The 27,520-nt window shown below is 38.1% G+C and overlaps 1 pseudogene; it reads left to right on the forward strand.

Annotated features, from left to right (window-relative positions):
* On the forward strand, window positions 1-27,316 carry LOC143671993 (mitofusin-1 pseudogene; annotated as a pseudogene).
* The last annotated feature ends 204 nt before the right edge of the window (window positions 27,317-27,520 follow it).

Here is a 27,520-nt window from a genome sequence, read left to right on the forward strand (position 1 = left end):
ATGAAGAGTTATCCAGGTGGCCCCAATGAAATCACTGAGGTCCATAAAAGTGGAAGAGGGAGGCAGAAGGGTCAGAGCCAGAAAGAGATTCAAAGAAATTACTTGTTGGCTTTGAAGATGGAAGGGAGTTATGTTGCAGCTCAAAAGTAAGTCTTCACCTTCTATACACTGAGCCAATCAGTAGACATTATCTTTCTCATTTTTGAAAGAATTTCTACAGGTATAAAATTCTTGGCTGCTAGTTTTCTTTCAGCACTTGAAGTATTTCAACCAACTATGCTCTTGCCTCCATGGATTTTGATTGAGAACTCAGCACTCAATGTAATTGTAACTCTCGTATATATAGCATGTTGCTTTTCTCTTGCAGCCTTCAGAATTCTCTCCTTGTCCTTTGAATTTGATAGTGTTTTTGATATATGATGAGGTGTATTTTTCTTCATGTTTATCCTACTTGATGTGCTCTGGTTCCTTGAATGTGCATATTCATGTTTTCTGCTAGGTTTGAGAAGTTCTCTGTCATTATTTCTTTAACTATTCCTTCTGCTCCTTTCTCTCTTTCTTGAGCTCCCACAATCGGTATGGTTGATGGTATCACAGATGCATTAGGCTATTTTTGCTTTTAATAACTTTTTGCTCTCTTCTCAGCATGACTTATGTCAAATGTCTTGTCTTTGAGTTTCACTGATTTTGTCTTCTGCCTGCTCCAATCTGTGCTTGAAACTCTCCTGGGAATTTTTCATTTTTGCTCTTCTGGCATTCAACTCCAGTATTTCTGTTTGGTTCCTTTTTAAAATATCTATCTCTTTACCAACACTCTCATTTTACTCATTCATTGTTTTGTTGGGATGTTTTAGCTCTTTCTCTGTATTTTCCTTCATCTCATTGAGCATTTTTTCTGCTTTTTAAAAAATATTTATTACTAAAACAATCAACATACAATATGAACATTCTTTTTATTTCATCACGTAGTTGTATATTCAACATCATGATCATTTCTTAGAACATTTGCATCAATTCAGAAAAAGAAATAAAAAGAAAACAGGAAAAAAATTCATACATACCATACCTCTTACCCCTCCCTTTCATTGGTCACTAGCATTTCAATCTACTAAGTTTATTTTAACATTTGCTCCCCCTATTATTTATTTATTTTAAATCCATATGTTTTACTCATTTGTCAATAAGGTAGATAAAAGGAGCATCAGACACAAGGTTTTCACAATCACACAGTCACATTGCAAAAGCTAGATCATTATACAATCATCTTCAAGAAACATGGCTACTGGAACACAGCTCTACATTTTCAGGCAGTTCCCTCCAGCCTCTCCATTACATCTTGAATAACAAGATGATATCTACTTAATGCATAAGAATAACCTCCAGGATAACCTCTCAACTCTGTTTGGAATCTCTCAGCCATTGACACATTATTTTGTCTCATTTCTCTCTTCCCCCTTTTGATCAAGAAGGTTTTCTCAATCCCTTGGTGCTGAGTCCCAGCTCATTTTAGGATTTCTGTCCCATGGTGCCAGGAAGGTCCACACCCCTGGGAGTCATGTCCCATGTAGAGAGGGAGAGGGGAGTGAGTTTACTTGTGTTGTCTGAGAGAGAGAGGCCACATCTGAGCAACAAAGGAGGTTCTCTTGAGGGTGACTCTTAGGCCTAATTTTAAGAAGGCTTAGCCTATCCTTTGCAGGGTTAAGTTTCATATAAACAAACCCCAAGATTAGGGGCTCCACCTATTGCTTTGGTTGTCACCACTGCTTGTGAGAATATCAAGAATTCTCCACTTGGGGAAGTTGAATTCTCCCCTTTTCTCACTGTTCCCCCAAGGGGACTTTGCAAATACTTTTTTATTTTTTGTTCAAATCATGCTAGGATTTATTGGGGCATCACTCTGGACAAACCTACAAAATCTCATGCCCTACTCAAGGTTCCATGTATTTATGGTGTTCAATTAAACAGTCCACATAAGTTATATTAGGAAATGCACTAGTCAAATATAAATTTTGTACCAAATAAATATTTTTTGCTCTAGTCTCACACATAAGTTCAAGTTTTAAAATATTAATTACCATCTATTTTCAACACCCTGCATTATTGACATTCCTTTGTTCTTCCTCATGCAAAACATTCTTAAATTTTTACATTTAGTCACTATCATTATACACTCTAGGCATTCCTAGATTATACCATCTCAGTCTTTATGTATATCTTTCCTTCTGATTTCATTTGTGCCCCCAGGCCTCCTCCCTCTATCATTCTCACATTCAGCTTCATTCAGTGTTCTAACATTATTGTATTTCAGTTAGGTAGTATTGTGCTATCCATTTCTAAATTTTCACAATCAGTCCCGTTGCACAATTTGTATCCCTTCAGTTCCTCATTGAGCTTTTTAAGATCATCTTTTAAAAAAGGATTTCTTCAGTAAGTTCACATTCTGACCATATTCTTTGGTGTTTCTAGATTTTTATCCTCTTCCATAGGATGGGTAATCAATTCTTGTTTCTTTGTGTGTCCTGTATTCTTTTCTTGAACACTGTACATTATAATATTTTAAAATGTTAACTCTAGATTTATTGCCTGAGATGTTTATTTCTTGATTTTGTAACCAGTTGGCAATAGGACAAAGATTTTCTTTAGCTTCAGCCCTCCTATCGGGAAGATCTCACCAAGGTCAATGCAGTGTACAGGGTTTTCCCTGTCTTTCTGGGCCTCTCTTTCCTGGGCTTTTGAACGTTGGTTGCTTTGCAGTTCCCCTTTTTACAGGAGCTTGGGTTATCCTCTCTGTTTCCTGGGAGACAGACCACCCTCTCCCAGTTGTTTCAAGCTGGCAGGCCTTAGGCCTGATCAGTCTGCCCTTGTAGTTTCATACACTCCCTTTATTGTCTAAAGCTGGTTTTGCCTGGATTACAAATTCTGAATGGGGGGGCAAACCAGAGAAGATTCCAAGTCAGTCTTTCTGCTGAAACAGGACAAGGGACCCACAAAAGGGGTGCAGACCAGCTCCAAAGTGCCCTAGGAGGAGATCAAGAAGGTTACCAGGAGATACTTTGATAGCTCCTCAAAGCTAAGCTTTCCTGATATGCCCAACAAATGCAGCCCTTCTGCTACCTGATCCCCCCAGCCCTAAGTAACCACACCATCTTTATGTCTCTGAGACCACCACCCCTGTCTAGGGCTGGTTGAAACAAAGGTTTCTGCTGCCCTTGTCCCCTCACACCTGGTGAAACTACAAAAAGAATAGAAAAATAAACCCAGGGTAAGTAAAAGCAATAAATAACAAAGTATAGAGCAGAAGTAAATGAAATACAGAATAGAAAGCAATAGAGAGTTCCAGAAAGATGGCAGAATAAGATAGGTTGAGTTCATCCCTGCTCCAAAGAACAGCTAGAGAAGGGAGGGGAAGGTAGCTGAGATGGTGATTCCAAGATGTAAGTGACCAGGGAGGGTCTTCTGCACCACATAAGGAGGCCCTAGTTACAAAAGCTGAGGGACTGAGAAGCCGAGAACTGGAGACCATCTGGCTGATGCAAACAACCTAACGTGGAAGCCTGGAGCCTTCTGGATTGCATAGACCAAGAGACGGGGCTAGGAAGTAAGCCAAGTCATGTTCCCTGAACGTGCTACCCTCACCTGCATAGCCCGGTGACCTGCAACCCACCCCACACCCCAAACACCTGAACCCCATCACCTACACCCCTCCCCACACTACAAGCACCCGCACTCCACCAACCTCCAGTGTGTACACACTCCAACCCCCACCCCAAGAATGCTCTGGCCTGTCCGAGCCTAACCCACCTCTCCTGTGCAAATGCAGTCTCTCCCTGCCCCTACTGAGCACTACTCTCCCCTCTCTGCCCCCTGCAGGTGGTCGCCGGCACATAAAGGCTGCAGGGGCTTACCTCCATACCCAGACTACACCCACCCCCAGCCCATACAGTCATGTAACACCACCTTGACCCCAGAGCTCTGTGAATGTGTGCATCAGTTTTTGGCCCTCTCAGATCTGCACATGTGCGTGACCCCCAGTCATGCCTCCCCCCTACTCTGGCAAACTACTGACCTGCACATCCAGGCCACATCCACCCCCAGTGCATGCACACCCAAGCCTACCCATTGCCATGACCTCTGCACATGCACACAAAAGGCCCCATGCCCTAGATCAGCATACGTCAGGGCCCCACCCCCCAGACCCATGCACCTGCATAGCAACATCCTCCCCCTTAATGGGCACCCACACTCACAGGCACCAGCAAAATATCTCCAACCTGAGCCTATACCTGCACTGCAATGCATCACTGCACTGTTGTGCCTCACCCTGTATCCTGCTCCACATCCATTCCACAAATACAAAGCTTTAGACTATTCAAGGAAATCAACTTCCAAAGTAAGCCAATTAAGATATTTACATGCTGCAAAGACAGCAGACGATCACTAAACATATCATGATGCAGACAGATATAGCCAGTCCTAGTGACCAATTAAAACACCAGAGGAGACACAGATGTTGGAACAACTAATCAAAGCTGTTCATATAACTCTACTAAATAAAATAAATGCAGTGTCTAATGACACAAAAGAGATCAAGAAGACACTAGAAGAGGATAAAGAGGAATTTGAAAGAATAAATAGAAAAATAGCAGATATCACAGAGATTAAAGATGCTGTAGACCAAATAAAAAACATACTAGAGACACATAACAGCAGTTTGAAGATGCAAAAGAAAGAATAAGTGAACCAGAAGACAGAACAACTGATTGTGAACACTCAAAACAGCAAATGGCAAAAAAGATGGAAAAATATGAACTGGATCTCAAGGAAATGATGGACAAAACAAAGTCCATCAATATAAGAATCATTGGTGTCCCAGAAGGAGAAGGGAAGAGTAAAGGGCTAGAAAGATTAGTTGAGGATATAATGGGGGAAAACTTACCAACCCTTATAAAGGGCATAACTATGCAAGTCAATAAAACTCAATGAACTCCAAATAGAATAAATCCAAATAGGCCTTCCCCAAGACATATACTAATGAGTCTTTCAAATGTTGAAGAGAAGCAGAAAAACCTGAAAGTGGCAAGAGAAAAACAATCTGCTACATATGAGGGTAACCACATAAGACTGAGTTCAAACTACTCAATTGGAACTATGGAGGTGAGAAGTCAGTGGCATGATATATTTGAGGTCCTGAAAGACAACGACATTCAGCCAAGAATCTGTACTGAGCCAAATTGGCCTTCAAAACTGAGGGAGACAAGTTGGTGCAATGTTGGCTCAGTGGTAGAATTCTCACCTGCCATGCTGGAGACCCGGGTTTGATTCCCCATGCCTGCCCATGCTAAAAAACAAACAAACAAACAAAAAACTGAGGGAGATATTAAAATTTTCACAGACTACAATCCTGAAAGAATTTGTCAACAAGAGACCAGCCCTAAAAGAAATACTAAAGGGAGTTCTACCAGGTGAAAAAAAAGATGGGAGAAGGAGGTCTGAAGGACACAGAATTGAAGAGTACCAGTAAGGGTAACTTAAAGGATAAAAAGAGAAAGAGGGAAAAGAAAATATAGATCTGACAAATAAAATAAAAAAAGATAAGATGGTGTATTAAGGAAACACCTTTTCAGTAATAACTTTGATTGTTAACAGACTAAGCTTACCAATTAAAAGATACAGATTGGCAAATGGACTTAAAAATATAACCCCAGCTATATGATGTTTAAAAGGGACTCATTTTAGATGCAAGAATACAAATAGATTGAAAGTGAAAGGATGGAAGATGTTCCATGGAAGTTGTAACCAAAAGAAAGCAGGAGTACCTACATTAATATCGGACAAAATAGACTTTAAATGTAAAGACATCATAAAAGACAAAGAAAGACACTGTATGTTAATTAAAGGGACAATTCACCAAGAAGAAATAACAATCATAAGTGTTTATACCCCCAATCAAGGAGCTCCAAAGTACATGAGACAGATATTGACAAAACTGAAGGGAGCAATAGATGTTTCAAAAATAATAATAGGAAACTTCAATACACCACTCTCCTCCATATATAGAAGAACCAGACAGAAGATCAACAAGGAAGTAGAGAAGTTAAACAACTTAATAAATGAATTAGACCTAATAGCAGACATATATAGGTCATTATACTCCAAAACACCAGCATATGCATACTTCTCTAGTGCTCATGGAACATTCTCCAGGATAGATCACATATATGTTGGGACACAAAACAGGTCTTTATAAATTTTAAAACATTGGAATTATTCAAAGTACTTTCTCTGATCAAAATGGAATGAAGCTGGATATAAATAACCACAAAAGAATGAGACCTTTCACACATATATGGAGATTAAATAACACACTCTTAGATAACAAGTGGGTCAAAGAAGAAATTGCTCAAGAAATCAGAAGGTATCTTCAGATGAATAAAAATGAGAATCCAATATATCAGAACTTATGGGATGTGCCAAAGGCTATGCTGAGGGAAATTTATTGCCCTAAATGCAATAAAAATGAAGGAAGAGGGTGGTGCAATGGTGGCTCAGTGGCAGATTTCTTGCCTGCCATGCCAGAGAGCCGGGTTCAATTCCCAGTGCCTGCCCATGCAAAAAAAAAGAGAAAAAGAAGGAAGAGCAAAAACCAAATCAAGGGCTTAACTACTCACCTGGAGTAACTTTAGAAAGAACAGCAAACTAATTCCAGAGCAAATAGAAGAAGAGAAATAATAAAGATTAAAGCAGAATTAAATGAGTGGGAGAACAACAAGAAAACAATAGAAAAAATCAATAAAACCAAAAGTTGGCTCTTGGAGAAAATCAATAAAATGGATGGGCCACTAGCAAGACTGACAAAGAAAAAAGAGAGAGGATGCAAATAAAAGGAATCACAAGACGATACTATGAACAACAATATGCCAACAAACTATACAACTTAGATGAAATCAACAAATTCCTGGAAACACACAAACAAGTTACACTGACTCAGGAAGAAATAAAAGATCTCAACAAACCAATCACAAGTAAAGAGATTCAAACAATCATCAAAAATATTCCTACAAAGAAAAGCCCAGTGCCAGATGGCCCCACACAGAAATTTTATAAAATATTCCAAAAAGAATGAACACCAGTCCTGCTCAAACTTTTCCAAAAATTTGAGGAAAAAGGAACATTACCTAGCACATTTTATGAAGCCAATATCATTTTAATACTAAAACTGGGTAAAGATGCTAAGAAAGAAAAACTATAGACCAATTTCCCTAATGAACATAGATGCAAAAATTCTCAACAAAATACAAGCAAATCAAATCCAACAACACATTAAAAGAATCATGCACCAAGACCAAGTGGGGTTTATACCAGGAATGCAAGGATAGTTCAACAGAAGAAAATCAATTAATGTAATACAGCACATTTAAAAAAAATGAAAGGAAAAAAATCACATGATCATCTTAATTGATGCTGAAAAGCATTCAACAAAATTCAACATCCTTTTCTGATAAAAACACTTCAAAAGATAAGAATGAAAGTTAACTGCCTGAATATAATAAAGGGCATATGTGAAAAACCAATAGCCAGCATTGTACTTAATGGTGAGACTGAAAGCTTTCCCCCTAAGATTAGAAATGAGACAAGGATGCCAACTGTCACCACTATTATTCAACATTGTACTAGACGTTCTAGCTAGAGCAATCAGGCAGGAAAAAGAAATAATAGGCATACAAATTGGAAAGGAAGAAGTAAAACTTTCATTGTTAGCAGATGACATGATACTATACCTGGAAAATCCTGAGAAATTGATAACAAAGTTACTTGATCTAATAAACAAATTCAGCAAGGTGGCAGGATATTAAATTAATCTGCAAAAATCAGTAACATTGCTATACACAAGCAATGACCTAACTGAGGAGTCAGTTAAGGAAAAAAATCCATTCAAAATAACAACCAAAAGAATTAAGAACCTACCTAAGAATGAACTTAACTCGGGACATAAAGGACTTGTACACAGAAAACTACATAACATTGCTAAAAGTAATCAAGGAAGATCTAAATATTTGGAAATACATTCTGTGCTTCTGGATAGGAAGGTTAAATATAGGTAAGACATCAATTCTACCCAAATTGATCTACAGATTCAATGCAGTACCAATCAAATTTCTAACAACCTAATTTGGAGACTTGGAAAAGCTAGTTACCAAATTCATCTGGGAGGGAAAGAGACCCCAAATAGCTAAAAGTATCCTAAAAAAGAAGAACAAAGTGGGAGGATTAACGCTTCCTGACTTTAAAACTTTCACCACAGTGGTGAAAATAGCATGGTACTGGCACAAAGATAGAAGTTTTGACTAGTGGAATAGGCATCCAAATTGAAAAGGAAGAAGTAAAAAGTGCAAAAATAGACCACCAAATCTATGGTCAACTTATTTTTGACACAACCCACAAGTCCACTGAACTGGGACCAAATAGTCCTTTCTATAAATGGGCATGGGAGAACTGGATATTAAAAGCCAAAAGAATGAAAGTGGACCCTTCCCTTAAATCTTATACAAAAATAAACTCAAAGTGGATCCAATACCTAAATATAAGAACTAGCACCATGACGCTTTTAAAAGAAAATGTAGGGAAACATCTTCAGTACTTAGTAATGGGAGGTAGCTTCCTAAACTTTACACCCAAAGCACAGCAACTAAAGAAAAAATAGATAAATGGCAACACCTCAAAATCAAATGCTTCTGCACCTCAAAGGACTTTGTAAAAAAGGTGAAGAGGCAGCCAACCCAATGGGAGAAAATATTTGGAAATCACATATCGGGCAAAGGTTTGATGTCCTGTATACATAAAGAAATCATATAACTCAACAAAAAAAGAAAAAATAACCTAATTATAAAATGGGCTAAAGGTATAAATAGACATTTTTCTGAAGATCAAATACAGATGGCTCAAAAGCACGTGAATAGATGTTCATTTTCATTGGCTATAAGGGAGATGCAGATCAGGACTACAGTGAGATACCACCTCACACCAATAAAATTGGCTGCTATTAAACAAACAAGAGACTACAAATTTTGGAGATGATGTGGAGAAATTGGGACACTTATGCACTGCTGGTAAAAATGTATAGTGGTACAGTAGCTATGGAAGACAGTTTGGTGGTTCCATAGGAAACTAAATATTAAGTTGCCCTATGACCCAGCAATAGCACTATTTGGTATTGTCATGGTCAGGTTCATGTGTCAACTTGACCAAGTGGTGGTACCTGTTTGTCCTGTTGGGCAAGTGCTGGCCTGTCTGCTGTGATGAGGACATTTCATAGAATTAAATCATGATCATGTCAGTTGCATCCATGGCTGATTCCATTTGTAAACAGCCAAGGGAAGTGTCTTCTGCAATGAGCAATGCTTAATCTAATCACTGGAAGCCTTTTAAGGAGAATTCAGAAGAGACAAGCTCTCTTCCCACTTCAGGCAGTGATCCTCTCTTGTGGAGTTCATCCAGACCCTCCATCAGAATCGTCGACTTCACAGCCTGCTCTGCAGATTTTGGACTCTGCATTTCCATGGTTACATGAGACACTTTTATAAATTTATATTTGCGAGGATTTCTTGTTGATTCTGTTTCTCTACAGAACCCTAACTAATACAGGTATATACCCAGAAGAGTTGAAAATAGTGACACAAACAGACATTTGCATACCAATGTTCATAGCAGCACTATTCACAATCGCCAAAAGATGGAAACCATCCAAATGCCCATGAACAGACTAATGGATTAAGAAAACACGGTATATACATATGATGGAATATTATGCAGCAGTAAGACAAAATGATGTCTTGAAGCATGTGACAAGATGGATGAGACTTGATGACATAATGCTGAGTGAAACAAGCCAGACACAAAAAGATGAATACTCTATGACTCCACATTTATGACCATGATAAAGGTAAAGTGTGAGGCTCATAACATAGAATATAGGGGACTTAGAGGTGTATAGAAGCTAGACATGGGTGAACAGTTAACTAATGAGAGTAAACTCAAATGAAAGGAAATAAATAGACATGAGGGCAGTTCTTTTGGGTCTATAAGTAATATTACCATATTGAAGGTGAACATAATTGAAAGGGGTTGTATAGACCTATGTGTCCCACCGATTAACACTAGAAATATAAATAAATTCTTGCAAGAACTACTTCAAAGGGATGATTTGTGTACAAAGATTGTTTAAGTACAGGATACAGGAGAAACTGCTATTGCATGCTATTGGCTATGTTTAATATGAAAATATCAGCAGTACCATAGCAATATCAGGGACAAATAATGTGGGAGGGGGCAAGAGTTAAGGGGAGGTTTAGATTTCCTAGATAGTGAGGGTGTGTTTGTTGGTTATCTTTCCCTTGGGAACAATGAAATTATTTAAAATTGAGAGTGTTGATGGGCTGTGGACTTTGAGCATTATAAATGATGCCTAATGAATGCAGGTGGCTGAAGGATGCACTGACTGAGATGTAGATTGGTGAATGATAGTGTATACATATGATTGAATATTGTGCTGCTACAAAAAAGAATGAAGTTCTGAGGCTTGCAACGATGTGAATGACATTTGGTGAGGCAAAATAAGACAGAAATGAAGGAACAATTATTGTATGGTGTCCTTTGGAAAATGCTTATAAGAAAATAGGGGCCTAGATTGTAAGCTCTTAGAGTGGGCACATTTAGTCCAGAGTGGTAATTATTATTTCTGGATTTTGAGAGGCTGTTTTATATATGTATAATCTGGTATTTAGAGATAAGAATGAAGCTGGTCAGGTTGGGATTAAGGTAATTAAGAATACAGGGGTAAGGAAGACATTGTCTATATTTTAGAACCTCACCTATTCTTTGAGCCTAAATGAGGAAAGATTTATTTTGTTCGGAATCTAAATTTTGTATAGCACATAATCTAACTCAACGCATCTGGATAGCTCATTTGAACAATTGCAACCCAGGGAGGCCAGAATAAGAATGAGGGTCTTTAATTCTGTTTAGATTAATGCAATGCCTGGATATATCCCAGAATATATTAAGCAGATAATCAGAAGTATTGGCAAAGTCCCTTGAGGGATGGGAGAAAAATCATGGAACTATTAAACTTTATCATCAGGGACTCCCATGATACTGTGTCAAACAAAAGGGACACCCAAATCAATAGGCCAAGCCTTTGGTCTTTAGGCTTGCTATTGTGAAAGTTATGTATGTAGTGGAGAAGTTTAGCCTACCTATAGATATGCCTGAGAGTCAATTCTGGAGGACCTCTTTTGTCGCTCAGATGTGGCCTCACTCTCTCTAAACCCAACTCTGCAAGTGAAATCATTGCCCTTCACCCTAAATGGGACATGACATACAGGGTGAAAATCTCCCTGGCAGCATGGGAGATGACTTCCAGGGATGGGCCCGGCCCTGGCACCATGGGTCAACAATTCCATCTGGCTAAAAGGGGAAAAAAGTACAACTAATAAAGTATCAATTTCTGAGAGAGTTCAAGTAGAGTTGAGAAGCTACTCTGGAGGTCACTCTTATGTGTGATTCAGCTAGACATTGCTACCTATCATAACTCACCAACCCCCAACCAAAGCCATTCCATTGAATCCTTAAAAAACACCTAGCGCAATATATAAGGCTGTATAAAGTTCCCATGCACTAGGGTAACCTTCCAGAAACTTACAACCTCCAGATGGGTCCCTGGACTAGAAATCTAGAGGGCCCAGCCTCTCCAGAACATCAGCTAGTTCCATATCCCTACCCCATATTATTGACAGCCCCTTCCAACATGAAAAAGTTTGAATGGCCATGGCCCAAATACCCCTAAATGGTGGGATAGAAAGATCAAAGGTGATGGAGTGATACAGGGAAGGTAGGGTTTAACAAGCAAATATGATAGTTGAATCATTAAATTGATGTTTCTTTTAATCTCCAGTTATCTTATAGCAGCTAGAAGTAAAAACCTAAAATTGTGGAATTGTAACCCATACAAAACTCTGAAATCTGTTCTATAACTAATTGTTGTGCTGTGCTTTGAAATTTATTGCTTTTTTGAATACATGTTATTTTTCACAAAAAAGTAAAAAAAAAATTACTGCTGGTTTGAAACAGTTGTGTACCTCAGAAAAGCCACGTTCTTTAATCCTTATTCAATATTGTTTATGCTGGGAACTTTTAAGGTTGTTTCCATGGAGAAGTTATCCATCCAACTGTGGGTAGGCTCCTTTTGATTAAGTTGCTTCCATAGAGATCTGACTCACCCAATTGGGGGTGGGACCTTTTGATTATGTGGTTTCCATGGAGATGTGTCTCCACCCATTCATATTGAGTCACTTACTGGAGACTTTTAAGAAAGAGCCATTTTGGTAAAAGTTTTAAAGCCAACATGAGACCCAGATGTTTGTAGATGCAGGAAGAAAATGTCCCCCCACAGGAAGCCATTTGAAATGAGAAATTAGAAGAGAACTCTAGCAGATGTCACCATGTGCCTTCTCAACTGACAGAGGAGCCCCAAACATCATCAGCCCTTTTCTGAGTCAAGGTATTTTTTTTTCTGGATGCCTTAATTTGAACATTTTTTATGGCCTTAGAACTGTAAAATTGTAACTTAATAAATTTCTGTTGTAAAAGCCAATCCATTTCTAGTATATTGTATTTCTGGCAGCATTAACAAACTAACACAATTACCATATGACCCAGCAATCCCACTAGTAGTTAAATACCCCAAGAGAATTGAAAGCAGGGAGTCAAACAGATATTTTCACATTGATATTCATAGTGTCTTTATTCACAATTTCCAAAAGATGGAAGCAGTCCAAGTGTCCATCAACTGATGAATGGATAAAGAAATTTTGGTATATATATACTCAATGGAATGTTACTCAGTATTAAAATAGAATGAAGTTTTGATTCATGCAACAACATGAATGAACCTTGAAGACATTATGTTTATTTTAAAATTTATTTATTTATTTATTTATTCTTTAATTGACAAACCAAAACAATATACAAACACAAACATTCTTTTTTTTTTTCATGGGCAGGCACTGGGAAACAAACCTGGGTTTCCAGCATGGCAGGTGAGAACTCTGTCTGCTGAGCCACCATGACCCACCCCAAAGACAAACATTCTTAACATACAAATATTCCATATATAGCGTACAATCAACGGCTCAAAATATCATCACATAGTATTTTGTTCATCACCATGATCATTATTTAGAACATTTGCATCACTCCAGAAAAAGAAATCAAAGAAAAACGTCATAAATGCCATACCCCTTACCCCTCCCTCTCATTGACCACTGGTATTTCCATCTACCCAATATATTTTAACTTCTGTTCTCCCTATTTTTTCTATACCCCTTACCACTCCCTTTCATTGATAACTAGTATTTCAATCTACTCAATTTGTTTTAATATTTGTTCCTATTTATTTATTTTTAATCCATATTTTTTACTCATCTGGAAGACATTATGTTGAGTGAAATAAGTCAAACACAAAAGGACAAATATTGTCTGATCACTGATATAAAATAATTAGAATAAGCAAACTCGTAGAGTTATAATCTAGAATATAAGTTATCAGGGGCTGGGATGGGGATAGGGAATGTAGAGTCAAAGCTGAATTTGTATAGAATTTCTACTTCAGTTCATTGTAAATTTTGGAAATGGATTGTCATGCTATTAGTACAACATTATGAGTGTAAGTGACATTACTAAATTACTTTTGTGGGGGCAGGCCATGGTGGCTCAGTGGCAGAGTTCTTGCCTGCCATGCTGGACACCTGTGTTCAATTCCCAGTGCCTGCCCATGCAAATAAATAAAGAAAGAAATAAACATTTGTGAATGTGGTTATGTGGGGAAATTTTAGGTCATATATATGTTAAAAAGATTAAAATTAAAAGATGAAACATAGAATGTATAAACACAGTGAACCTTATTTTAAATAATGTACTATGGTTAATAGTACAATTATAAAAATATTATTTTATGAATTATACCAAATGCACCACACTAATGCAAGGTGTTAATAATATGATGGCACAAGGGGAAGAAAAGCACCCTAATGTAAACTGTGGACTATAGTTAATACTACAATTATTATATTCTTTTATCAGTTATAACTAAGATGCCATAGTAATGTAAATTTTTAATAATTGGGGGATGTATGGGACCACAGTATTTTCTACATGATTTTTCTGAACATCTACAACTTCATTACTTAAAAATGTTTAAAGAATTGTTTAAAATTCTAAATGTATAGCAATCTCATGTGATTTGAATTGATACCAACTTAGTCTCAAAGGTATCTACAAACTATGTTCTTGTATTTCTCTTCTTCCACCTTTACTTTGCTCTTGTCATAAATTACAGTTTTGTACATTGTGTGTCCAAAACTACAGATTTATCATTATTTTTATTCATTTGCATTTTAGATTCTATACAAGTAAAAAGTGAAACTACAGTCCAAATATATAATACTCCTGGAATTTATAGTTACCTATGTAGTTGTCTTTGCTGGAGTTCTTTACTTTTCATGCAGATTTTATGTACTATCCAGTATCGTTTCCTTTTGACATGGAGAACTCCCTTTGGTATTGCCTGTAGGGCAGGTTTAGTGATGACAAATTCCCTAAGCTTTTTTCAGACTTTTGATTTCTTCTTTTTGTTCATTCCTTGCCTTCTTTGTATCCTACTGCAATTCATTGATCTGAGTTTTGATGAGGTTTTCCGTGTCTGTTCGTATATTCTGAATTCATTGTTTCAACTCCTGTATCTCATTTGAATTGTTGGTTTGTTTCTTTGCCTGGGCCATATCTTCAATTTTCCTAGTGTGATTTGTTATTTTGTTAAATGCTGGTGTCTAGGCATTTAATTACCTTAATTAGTTTATTCTGGATATTGTTTTCACTTCTTTTACCTAGGGTTTTCTTGCTGGATGTTGTCTGTCTATTCTTTGATATTCAGTTCAGCTTTTTTCTGGACCTCTAGCTTAGGTTTTGTTTAACAGAGGAGAATTTTTCAGTTCTTGTTTTCTTGTTTCTTGCCCTGCCTCTATGGTGCCTTTTTCTCCCCACCCTTAGGATGGTCTACTTAGGTATTATAGACCCCAGCAGGATTTTCCCAGACCAAACTGGCCTCCTGTCAGGAGGGAAGAGTCACGTGCATCAGTTTTCCCTCAGGGTGAGATGCAGCAGGTTGAAAGACTTTCCTGTGAAGTCTCTGGACTTGTTTTTCTTATCCTGCTCAGTATGTGGTACTTGTCTGCCTGCAGGTCCCACCAGCATAAGATGATGCAGTACCTTTAACTTTGGCAGACACTCCCTGCTGGGGGTGTGGTGGAGATACAGGAGAGGTTGTAGGCTGGTTGAATGGCTTGAAATTACCAAGCCCTGGTGTCTGAATTCCTAAAGGGAGGGATTCCACCTGAGTTGGGCTTCACCCCTCCCCTGGGGAAGGCACAGGCTCTAGACAAAGCCCTCAAACAAGAAAGTTGCAGTCTGAGAAGTCCTGCTGCTGTATCCAGAGGCAGTCAAGCCTTTGTAGAAATACAGCCACAAAAGCTTCTGTTTCTTTTTTTTTCTTTTTCCATCAGCCCTGCCCCCTTGGTGCTGGGGCAAAAATGAGCGACCTCTGCTTTGACCAGGTTAAGCTGAGCTGGGGGCCTATTTTTAGTTGTCAGAATTTGTTAATTAATTCCACAATTGGTTGCGCTCAGCCCTTGCTGCTGGTAAAGTCCCTTTTCTTTCCCCTCTGGGAAGCAGCCTATGGGGGAGGGGCACCAGCTGCCAAGGCTTGGGGAACTCACAGTTCTGGGGGGGCTCAGAGCCAGTCCAGCTGGTCCAGACCGGGGTATGTTGTGGCCCCAGGAGTTATTCTGTACTGTTTCTGGTTATTTAGTGGCTGTTCTGGAGGACAAACTAAATCACGCACCTTGCTAAGCCACCATCTTGGCACATCCCCCTAGCTCCCTCAGCTTTTTAAAATTTTGGAATGTTTAATCTTTCTTTCTTATTTAAATGAAGGTTTTATCAGCTGAGTAAATCTTCTTTGGCAATTATTTTCTTTCAGCATTTTGAATATTTCATACCACTGTTTTCTTGCTGCCATGATTTCTGATATGAAATTGGAACTTAATTTTAATTGAGGCTCCCTTGTACATAATACATTACTTTCCTCTTGCAGTTTTCAGGATTCTCTCATCATCTTTGTCATTCAACATCTGGAGTACAATGTGTTGGTGTATGGATCTCTTTGTGTTTACCCTGTTAGGTGTACATTGAGCTTCATGTATCTGTATATTCACATCTTTCATTACATTTAGGAAGTTTTCAGCCATTATTTCTTCTGACATTCTTTCTGCCCCTTTCTCTTTTTCTCCTCCTTCTGGGACTCACATAATGTGTATATTGAGTATGCTCAGTGGTTTCACATAGGTCTCTTAGACTTCTTTTACTTTTCTCCATTCTTTTTTCTTTTTGATCCTCAGACTGAATAATTTCAATGATCATACCTTCAAGTTCACTGATTCTTTCTTCTACTAGCTTCAATCTGCTGTTGAATCCCTCTAGGGAATTTTCATTTCAGTTATGGTGGTCCTTAGCTACAGTAGTTCTGTTTGTTCCCTTTTTATAATTTCTCTCTCCTTATTGGACTTGGTATTTTGTTCAGAAATCATCTTCTTGATATGTTTTAATTCTTTGTCTATGTTTCCCTTCAGCTCTCTGAGTGTGATTAAGACTACTTTTTTGAAGTCTTTGTATGCTATTTCTAAAGCCTTGTATTCTTTATAGATGGTTCCTGGTGTTTTATCTTGTTCCTTTGGATGGTTCATCATTTCCTGTTTGTATGTCTTATAATCTTCCATTGTACATTGTACATTTTAATATTTTAATATGTTGACTCTGGAATTTAGTCCCTGAACTATCTGTTCCTTGAGTTTGTATCCAATAGTGATATGACAGAGATTTCCTTGAATGTTGGAAGATAACAAAAATAAACTCTCACAGTCCTTGCAGATTGCCTCTGTGTTTTTGGGTGCTCTCCTTTCAGGACTTAGCCTTCATAACAATAAATGCTTAGAACACCCTAAGACAAAAGTGCAGAATCCTCTCTGGTCATCTCTGAGCATATATTTTGTTCTGGACATACATTTATGGCCTTAGGAATTCTCCATTTACCTGGATATGAATTCCCCCTCTTTTCCTTATGAATTTAGTCTTTTGTTTTAGTTCCAGGAGCTCTATTGTATGTCTTAAAGCCTGTAATCCTTTACTCCAGGCCTCTGTGATTTAATTGTTTCTTACACTGACTTTGGTGTCCCCAAACTGCTTCTGCAGGCATAGCAAGTTCTAGGATATCAAGCCAGTACTGAGATAGACTGATATAAACATATGTGTACCACAGTATGCTTATAGAGATTCTCCTGCTTCCTGTGGAACTGACGCCAAGGGCCTGCAATGAGAGAGCAGGTTGGCTTCATATAAAACCTGGGAAAGGTGGAGGAAAGACCAGCAATGGCACTCTGAGATTCTACCATTTTAAAGTTGCCTTTTTTCTTGATTCAGTGCCTACTTAGTTACTGCAACCCTTTAAGTATTTTCTGATGCTCTAAGATGGCCTTGCCAGGTTTTTATAGTTGTTCAAAGATTCCGTGGGGTGACAGAAACTTGAGCATCTCACTCTACCATCTTGTCAATCAGAAGTCGCCAGATTTTCAATATGCAAGTCTGATCATGTTTCTCTCCAGGTTAAATGCATTCCTCTCTTTATTCCTAGAATGAAGAGCAAAATCTTTGCCATCACCTTTAAAAGTCCTTTATGGTCCAGCTCATGCCTTTATCTCCAGTCCATTTCTCAACCATTTCTTCCTGTTACTGTTTACATTCCAGCCACTCTAGTCTTCTTACTGTTTTTAAAATGTGTCATGCTTCCTCCAATCCATCCTCTGCAAAGATCTTTGCATACTTTTTCTTCTGTAGGAGGCATATCCAACCCCTCAACATTTACCCAGTTAATACCAACCCAAACCTTCCTTCAGATCAAATATCACTTCTTACAGAAGTTTGTAAAATTTATTTAGACCCTCTGTAATATGCCCTGAGAGAACTAGATACGTTTCCTCCAGAAAACTTGACACAGTTTGTAAGTTTACATTTATTTGGTTTTTTACTTGATTAATGATTGCCTCCACAAGTAGGCCAAAATCTTCCATGAGGACAAGAGCAATGTCTGTTTTTATCACTGTTGAACTCCAGTGCCTAGCACATTACCTGGCATGTGGTATATTTGGTATTTGATAAGTATGAATGAATGAGAGTTGATAGGTTCACAAAGGGCTTTGCAATTCATGTTAGGACCTTTTTCATTATTAATTTTAAAAAAATTACAAGAAAGAGATGCAAACATTCTTAAGATATGCTCGTTCCGCTCTACATATGTAATCAGTAATTCACAATATCATCACATAATTGCATATTCATCATCATGATCATTTCTAAGAAAATTTGCATCAATTCAGAAAAAGAGATAAAAGGACAACAGAAAAATAAAATGAGAACAGAAAAAAAATACATACCATACCCCTTACCCTTCCCTTTCATTGATCACTAGCATTTCAAACTAAATTTATTTTAACATTTGTTCCCCCAATTATTTATTTTTATTCCATATGTTCTACTTTTCTGTTGACAAGGTAGATAAAAGGAGTATCAGACACAAGGTGTTCACAATCACACAGCCACACTATGAAAGCTATATCATTATTAAATAATCATCAAGAAACATGGCTACTGGAACAGAGCTCTATATTTTCAGGCAGTTCCCTCAAGCCTCTCCATTATATCTTGGATAACAAGGTGATATCTACTTAGTGCATAAGAATAACCTCCAGGATAATCTCTCAACTCTGTTTGGAATCTCTCAGCCATTGACACTTTGTCTCATTTCACTCTTCCCCTTTTTGGTCGAGAAGGTTTTCTCAATCCCTTGATGCTGGGTCTCAGCTCATTATAGAGTTTTTTTCAATCCCTTGATGCTGAGTCTCAGGTTATTCTAGGATCTCTGTCCCACATTGCCAAGAAGGTCCACACCCCTGGGAGTCATGTCCCACATAGACAGGGGTAGGGTGGTGAGTTTGCTTGTTGTGTTGGCTGGAGAGAGAGGCCACATCTGAGCAACAAAAATATTCTTTTGGGGGTGACTCTTAGGCCTAATTTTAAGTAGGCTTGACCTATCCTTTGTAGGATTAAGTTTCATATGAACAAACCCCAAGATGGGGGCTCAGCCTATAGCTTTAGTTGTCCCCACTGCTCGTGAGAATATCAAGAATTCAACTTGGGGAGGTTGAATTTTCCCCCGTTCTCACCATTCCCTGAAAGGGACTTTCAAATACTTTTCCACTCACTGATCAAATCACTCTGGGATTTATCAGGGCATCACTCTGGACAAACCAACAAAATCGCATGTCCTACTCAAGGTTCCATGTACTTATGTTGTTCAACCAACTATCTACATAAGTTATATTAGGAGATGTACTAGTCAAAATATAAATTTTGTACCAAATAAACATTTTTTGCTTTAGTCTCACACATAAGTTGAAATTTTAAAATATTATTTGCCATCTATTTTCAGCACCCTGCAGTAATGACATTCCATTGTTCTTCCTCATGCAAAAACATTTTTTTAAATTTGTACATTTAGTCACTATCATTACACACTCAAGGCATTCCTAGATTATACCATTTCAGTCTTTATCATCCATCTTCCTTTGTGATTTCATTTATGCCCCAGCCCTCCTCCCTCTATCATTCTCACATTCAGCTTCATTCAGTGTTTTAACATAATTGTATTACAGTTAGGTAGTCTTGTGCTGTCCATTTCTGAGTTTTTATATTCAGTCCTGTTTCACTATCTGTATATCAACAGCTCCAATTATGCAGTATCTTACCCTATTTCTACCTCCTTATTGTCTCTGTTACCAATGAAATATTCCAGGTTTATTCACTAATGTCAGTTCATATCAGTGAGACCATACAGTATTTGTCCTTTTGTTTTTGGCTAATCTCACTCAGCATAATGTCCTTAAGGTCCATCCATGTTGTTACATACTTCATAACTTTATTCTGCTTTACAGCTGCATAATATTCCATCGTATGTATATGCCACAGTTTGTTTAGCCACCATCTGTTGATGGACATTTTGGCTGTTTCCATCTCTTGGTAATTGTAAATAATGCTGCTATAAATATTGGTGTGCAAATGTCCATTTGTGTCCTTGCTCTCATGTCCTTTGAGTAGAGATAGCATATAGATGGGTCTTGTTTTTTAATCCATTCTGCCAGTCTATGTCTTTTGATTGGGGAGTTCAATCCATTAACATTTAGTGTTATTACTGCACAGGTAGTAGTTTCTTCTACTATTTTGCCTTCTGGATTTTATGTGTCATATCTAATTTTCCTTCTTTTTAACTTTACTCATAGTCTTCTTTTTACACTTTTCTCCACACCTCTCTCTTTTGTCTTTTTGTATCTCTCTCTAGTGCTCCCTTTAGTATTTTGCAGAGCTGGTCTCTTGGTCACAAATTCTCTCAGTGATTTTTTTATCTGAAAATGTTTTAATTTCTCCCTCATTTTTGAAGGACAACTTTGCTGGATATTGAATTCTTGGTTGGCAGTTTTTCTCTTTTAATAATTTAAATATATCATCCCACTGTCTTCTCACCTCCATGCTTTCTGCTGAGAGATCTATGCATAGTCTTATTGGGCTTCCCTTGTATGTGATGGATTGCTTTTCTCTTGCTGCTTTGAAGATTCTCTCTTTCTCTTTGACCTCTGACATTCTGATTAGTAAATGTCTTGGAGTACATCTATTTGGATCTATTCTCTTTGGGGTATGCTGCATTTCTTGGATCTGTAATTTTAAGTCTTTCATAAGAGTTGGGGAATTTTCGGTGATAATTTCCTCCATTAGTTTTTCTCCTCCTTTTCCTTTATCTTCTCCTTCTGGGACACCCAAAACACATACATTCGTGTGCTTCATATTGTCGTTCAATTCCCTGAGTCCCTGCTCAGATTTTTCCATTTTTTCCCCTATATTTTCTTTTGCTTGTTGGATTTCAGATTGTTCCATCCTCCAGTTCACTAATCCTATCTTCTGCCTCTCAAAATCTACCATTGCAGTTTTCCATTGTTTTTTCATCTCTTCTACCAGGCCTTTCATTTCCATAAGTTCTGTGGTTTGTTTTTTCAGACTTTTGATTTCTTATCTTTCATTCCTTGCCTTCTTTGTATCCTCCCTCAATTCATTGATTTGATTTTTGATGAGGTTTTCCATGTCTGTTCGTGTATTCTGAATTAATTATTTCAGCTCCTGTATCTCATTTGAATTGTTGGTTTCTTCCTTTGACTGGGCCATATCTTCAATTTTCCTAGTGTGATTTGTTATGTTCTACTGGTGTCTAGGCATTTAATTACCTTAATTAGTTTATTCTGGAGATTGCTTTCACTTCTTTTACCTAGGGTTTTTTTGCTGGATGAATTTGTTGTCTATATGTTCTTTGACATTCAGTTCAGCTTTATCTGGACCTCTAGCTTAGCTTTTGTTTAACAGGGGTGAATTTTTCAGTTCTTGTTTTCTTGTTTCTTGCCCGCTTGTATGGTGCCTTCCCCCCCACCATTAGGAGGGTCTATGTAGGTATTATAGACCCCAGCTGGATTTTCCCAGACCAAACTGGCCTCCTATCAGGAGGAAAGTGTCACTTGCATAGGTTTTCCCTGAGGGTGAGACCCAGCAGGTTGAAAGACTTTCCAGTGAAATCTCTGGGCTCTGTTTTTCTTATCCTGCCCAGTAGGTGGTGCTTCTCTGCCTGAAAGACCCACCAGCATAAGATGATGCAGTACCTTTAACTTTGGTAGACTCTGCCTGCTGGAGGCATGGTGGAGACAGAGGAGAGGTTGTAGGCTGGTTTTAATGGCTTCAAATTATCAAGCCCTGGTGTCTGAATTCCTTGAGGGAGGGATTCCACCTGAGTTGGGCTTTACCCCTCCCCTGGGAAAGGCACAGGCTCCAGACAATCCCTCAAATGAGCTTGTTTCTGCCTATGCCCGGGGCACTCGCAGCCTGAGAAGTCCTGCCACTGTGTCCAAAGCATTCAAGCCTTTGTAGAAACACAGCCACAAAAACCTCTCTTTCCTTTTTGTTTTTCTTATTCCATCATCCCTGCCCCCTTAACACTGGGGCAAAACTGAGCGACCTCCATTTTGACCAGGTTTGCTTGTGCTGGGGACCTATTTTTAGTAGTCAGAATTTGTTAATTAATTCCACAATTGGCATTTGGTTGGGCTTTGCCCCTGCTGCTGGTAAAGTCTCATTCCTTTCCCTTCTGGGAAGCAGCCTGTGGGGAGGGGTGCCAGCTACCATGGCTTGGGGAACTCATGATTTTGGGGGGGGTCTCGCAGCTGGTCCAGCTTGTCCAGATTGGGGTACTGTGTGTATCCGGTCACTGATGTGGCCCCAGGAGCTGTTCTGTATTGTTTCTGGTTATTTAGTAGTTGTTCTGGAGGATGAACTAAAATGCACACATTGCTAAGCCACTATCTTGGCCCAGAAGTCATAATGTTAGGATCTTAATATTAACCTCAGGGCAGTGAGGAACTGCTAATGGTTTTTATGTAAACTTAAAAATCTGGCTTGAAATAGCAAGTCCGATTTTTCAACCAAAGTCTAACTTGATCAGATTTGGGCTTTAGGAAGGTAATGTTGTAGGCCAGAGGAAGGCAAATTGATGGCTATTATATGGGGTGGGTATAAGGAACTCACTTTGGAAACCAGTATAATAGTTTAGGTAAAGAATTAATAAGGTTATGAACTATTTTACCTCTAGTGAGCCAGTCATCTACCCATCACTCAATTCATTCCACAAGTGATTTGAGGGAATTCACCACAGAAATTCAACAAAATTATTTTTTAAATAATATATAAAAGAGAGGATGTGGTGCTCTCCAGAAGGTGGTTCTGCTCAGGTTGCTGGGTGATGAGTCAGGGCAGGAACAACTACCATAGTGGCAGAAACAGCTTCTCCACTGAAACAGTTTGTTCTGGCTAAGAAGGCAATTACTGCTGTCTTTGATCAGCCACTGGAGTTTGTTACTGAAGGATCATATTTTGTTGAAGCAACATATAAGAATCTTGATTGAATAGAACTTGATTGGATAGCCACTGAGGATGACCTGCCCGAAATACAGGGGTATAAAAACAAACTTTCCATCACTGGTGTGGTGCTGTCCCAGAGACACATTAAAGTGGCACTTTTTGGGCAGGGCAAGTTGTGGGAAGAGCTCTGTTATCAATGCAACATTGTGGAATAAAGTTCTCCCTAGTGGGATTGGCCATACAACCAACTGCTTCTTGAGTTTTGAAGGAATGGATGGAGATAAAGCCTATCTTATGATAGAAGGATCAGATGAAAAAAGGAGGGTGAAGACAGTTAACCAGCTGGCCCATGCCCTTCATATGAACAATGACTTGAAAGCTGGTTGTCTTGTATTTGCATTTTGGCCAAAGGCAAAATGTGCACTCTTTTTTTTTTTTTTAACTTTTTTTATTAATTAAAAAAATTAACAAACAAAACATTTAGAAATCATTCCATTCTACATATATAGTCAGTAATTCTTAATATCATCACATAGTTGCATATTCATCATTTCTTAGTACATTTGCATCGATTTAGAAAAAGAAATAAAAAGACAACAGAAAAAGAAATAAAATGATAATAGAGAAAAAAACCCATACGTACAATACCCCTTACCCCTCGCTTTCATTTACCACTATTTCAAACTGAATTTATTTTAACATTTGTTCCCCCTTTTATTTATTTTATTCCATATGTTCTACTCTTCTGTTGATATAGTTGCTAAAAGGAACATCAGACATAAGGTTTTCACATTCACAGAGTCTCATTGTGAAAGCTATATCATTGTTCAATCATCATCAAGAAACATGGCTACTGGAACACAGCACTACATTTTCAGGCAATTCCCTCCAGCCTCTCCACTACATCTTGAACAACAAGGTGATATCTACTTAATGCATAAGAATAACCTCCAGGATAACCTCTCAACTCTGTTTGGAATCTCTCAGCCATTGACACTTCGTCTCATTTCACTCTTCCCCCTTTTGGTCGAGAAGGTTCTCTCAGTCTCTTGATGTAAATTCTCAGCTCATTCTAGGGTTTTTCTCAGTCCTTTGATGCTGAGTCTCAGCTCATTCCAGGATCTTTGTCCCATGTTGCCAGGAAGGTCCACACCCCTGGGAGTCATGTCCCATGCAGAGAGGGGGAGGGTGGTGAGACTGCTCATCATATTGGCTGGAGAGAGAGGCCACATCTGAGCAACAAAAGAGGCTCTCTTGTGGATGATTCTTAGGCCTAAATTTTAAGTATACTTGACCTATCTTTTGTAGGGTTAAGTTTCATGTGAACAAACCCTAAGACTGGGGGCCCAGCCTATAGCTTTGGTTGTCCACACTGCTTGTGAGAATATCAAGAGTTCAACTTGGAGAAGTTGAATTTCTCCCCACTCTCACCATTCCCTGAAGGGGGCTTGCAAATACTTTTCCAGTCACTGATCAAATCATTCTGGGATTCATCAGGGGATCACTCTGGACAAACCAACAAAATCTCATGTGCTACCTGAGATTCCAAGTACCTATTGACATTCAATCAAACTATCTATATGAGTTATATTAGGAAATGCTGTAGTCCAAATCTAAATTTTGTAACAAATAAACATTTTTTGCTTTAGTCTCACACATAATGTGACATTTTAAAGTATTAGTTCTCATCTATTTTCAGCACCCTGCAATAATGACAATCCTTTGTTCTTCCTCATGCAAAAACATTTCAAAAATTTGTACATTGTACATTTCACTATTATTATACACTCTAGGCATTCCTAGATTATACCATCTCGATCTTTAACATCTATCTTTCTTTCTGATTTCATTTATGTCCCCATCCCTCCTCCCTCTATCATTCTCACATGCAGCTTCATTCAGTGTTTTAACATGATTACATTACAGTTAGGTAGTATTGTGCTGTCCATTTCTGAGTTTTTGTATCCAGTCCTGTTGCACAGTCCATATCCCTTCAGCTCCAATTACCCAGTATCTTACCCTATTTCTATCTCCTGATGGTCTCTGTTACCAATGACATATTCCAAGTTTATTCACTAAAGTCGGTTCATATCAGTGAGACTGTACAGTATTTGTCCTTTAGTATTTGGCTAGTCTCACTCAGCATATTGTTCTCTAGGTCCATCCATGTTGTTACATACTTCATAAGTTTATTCTGTCTTAGAGCTGCATAATATTCCATCGTATGTATATAGCACAGTTTGTTTAGCCACTCATCTGTTGATGGACATTTTGGCTGTTTCCATCTCCTTGCAATTGTAAATAATACTGCTATACACATTGGTGTGCAAATGTCCGTTTGTGTCTTTGCCCTTAAGTCCTCTGAGTAGATACCTAGCAATGGTATTGCTGGGTCATATGGCAATTCTATATTCAGCTTTTTGAGGAACTGTCAAACTGCCTTCCACAGTGAAAATGTGCACTCTTGAAAGATGACCTGGTTTTAGTAGACAGCCTGGGCACAGATGTCACTACAGAGCTGGATAGCTGGATTGATACATTTTGTTTAGATGCTGATATCTTTGTTTTGTTTGCAAACTCTGAATCAACACTAGTGAACACAGAAAAACAGTTTTTTTACAAGGTAAATGAGTGACTTTCCAAGCCTAATATTTTTATTCTGAATAATCATTGGGATGCTTCTGTATCAGAGCCAAAATATATGGAAGATGTATGTAGGCAGCATGTGAAAAGATGCTTAAATTTCTTGGTGGAGGAGTTCAAAGTTGTTAATCCTTTAGAAGCTCAGAATCATATCATCTTTCTTTTGGCAAAGGAAGTCCTTAGTGCTAGAAAGCACAAAGCACAGGATAGTACAGAAGGTGGTGGGACACTTGCTGAAGGATTTCAGGCAAGATTATGGGAGTTTCAGCATTTTGAACAAATATTTGAGTGTATCTTGCAGTCAGCAATGAAAACAATGTTTGAACAGTGCACTATCAGAGCTAAACAGATACTAGATACTGTGAAAAACATAAAGGATTCAATAAATGTGGCAGCAGCAGAGAAAAGGGTCTATTCAATGGAAGAGAGGATGATCAAATTGATAGGTTGGACTTTATTTTAAATCAAATGAATCTTTTAACACTGGATGTTAAGAAAAAATCAGGGAGGTAACAGAGGAGGTGGCAAACAAGGTTTCATGTGCAATGACAGATAAAATTTGTGGACTCTCAGTTTTGTTTGATGAATTTTGTTCTGAGTTTCATCCTATTTCAAGCATACTGAAAGTGCATAAAAATGAGCTAAATAAGCACATAGACCATGTTATGGGAAGAAATTTGGCCAATCAGTGTTTCAGTGAAATCAATGCCTCCATGCTTCAGTCCCAGCAAGAAATTATTGAAAATAAGAAGCCATCACTACCAGCTGGTATACAGAGTAAACTATACACATTGATCCCTTACCAGAAATTTGATCTCAGCTAAGACCTAAATTGTCATAAGTTATGCTCAGATTTTCAAGAGGATATTGTATTCCATTTTTCCCTGGGCTGGCCTTCCTTGGTACATCATGTGTTGGGCTCTAATAATCCTCAGAGAGTGCTCCTAGGATTATCAAAGCCTATCTTTCAGCTCTCTTGATCTTTAGCTTCTACTCCCACTGCTTCTGCCAATCCAGCAATGCCAGAAAATACACCACAGGAAGAACTTATGGTTACCTTAATAACAGGATTAGTTTCTCTTACATCTATAGCTTCTACAGACATCATTCTTGTTGAAGGAGTGATTTGGAAAGCTGTAGGCTGGAAACTCATATCTGTTTCTCTAAGTATGTGTGGAGCTTTTTACCTTTATGAAAGACTGCTGGTACCAAGGAAAGAGCTTTTAAACAGCAGTTTTTGAGCTATGCAACTGAAAAACTGCAGATGATTGTTAGCTTCACAAGTACAAACTGCAGCCATCAAACGCAAAAGGAGATGGCTACCACTTTTTCTTGCCTAAGCCAACAAGCTGATATTACTCAAAGACATCTGAAATAAGAAATTGCTAGATTATCCAAAGAAATAGATCAGTTCAAAAAGATACAAAACCATTCAAAGCACTTAAATAAAGCTGTTCAACTTGAAAATGAGCTGGAGAATTTTACTAAGCAGTTGCTACATTAGAGAAATAAAGAAAAATTATAATGATAGAGTGCTTTGGTGAACAGTATAGGAGGAAGTAGAACTTGAAAGATTGGAACAGTTGTAATTTTATGAAATGACTTCAAATATGAAATTATACTAACTACCTAAATAGCAAGTCCCTGTGAAGACTCTGATAATGATCTACTTCAGGGTGTTTGCATTTCTGAAAAGTATTATGATGTA

The sequence above is a fragment of the Tamandua tetradactyla genome, chromosome X, assembly GCF_023851605.1.
Source record: "Tamandua tetradactyla isolate mTamTet1 chromosome X, mTamTet1.pri, whole genome shotgun sequence".
Taxonomy (NCBI): Eukaryota; Metazoa; Chordata; class Mammalia; order Pilosa; family Myrmecophagidae; genus Tamandua; species Tamandua tetradactyla.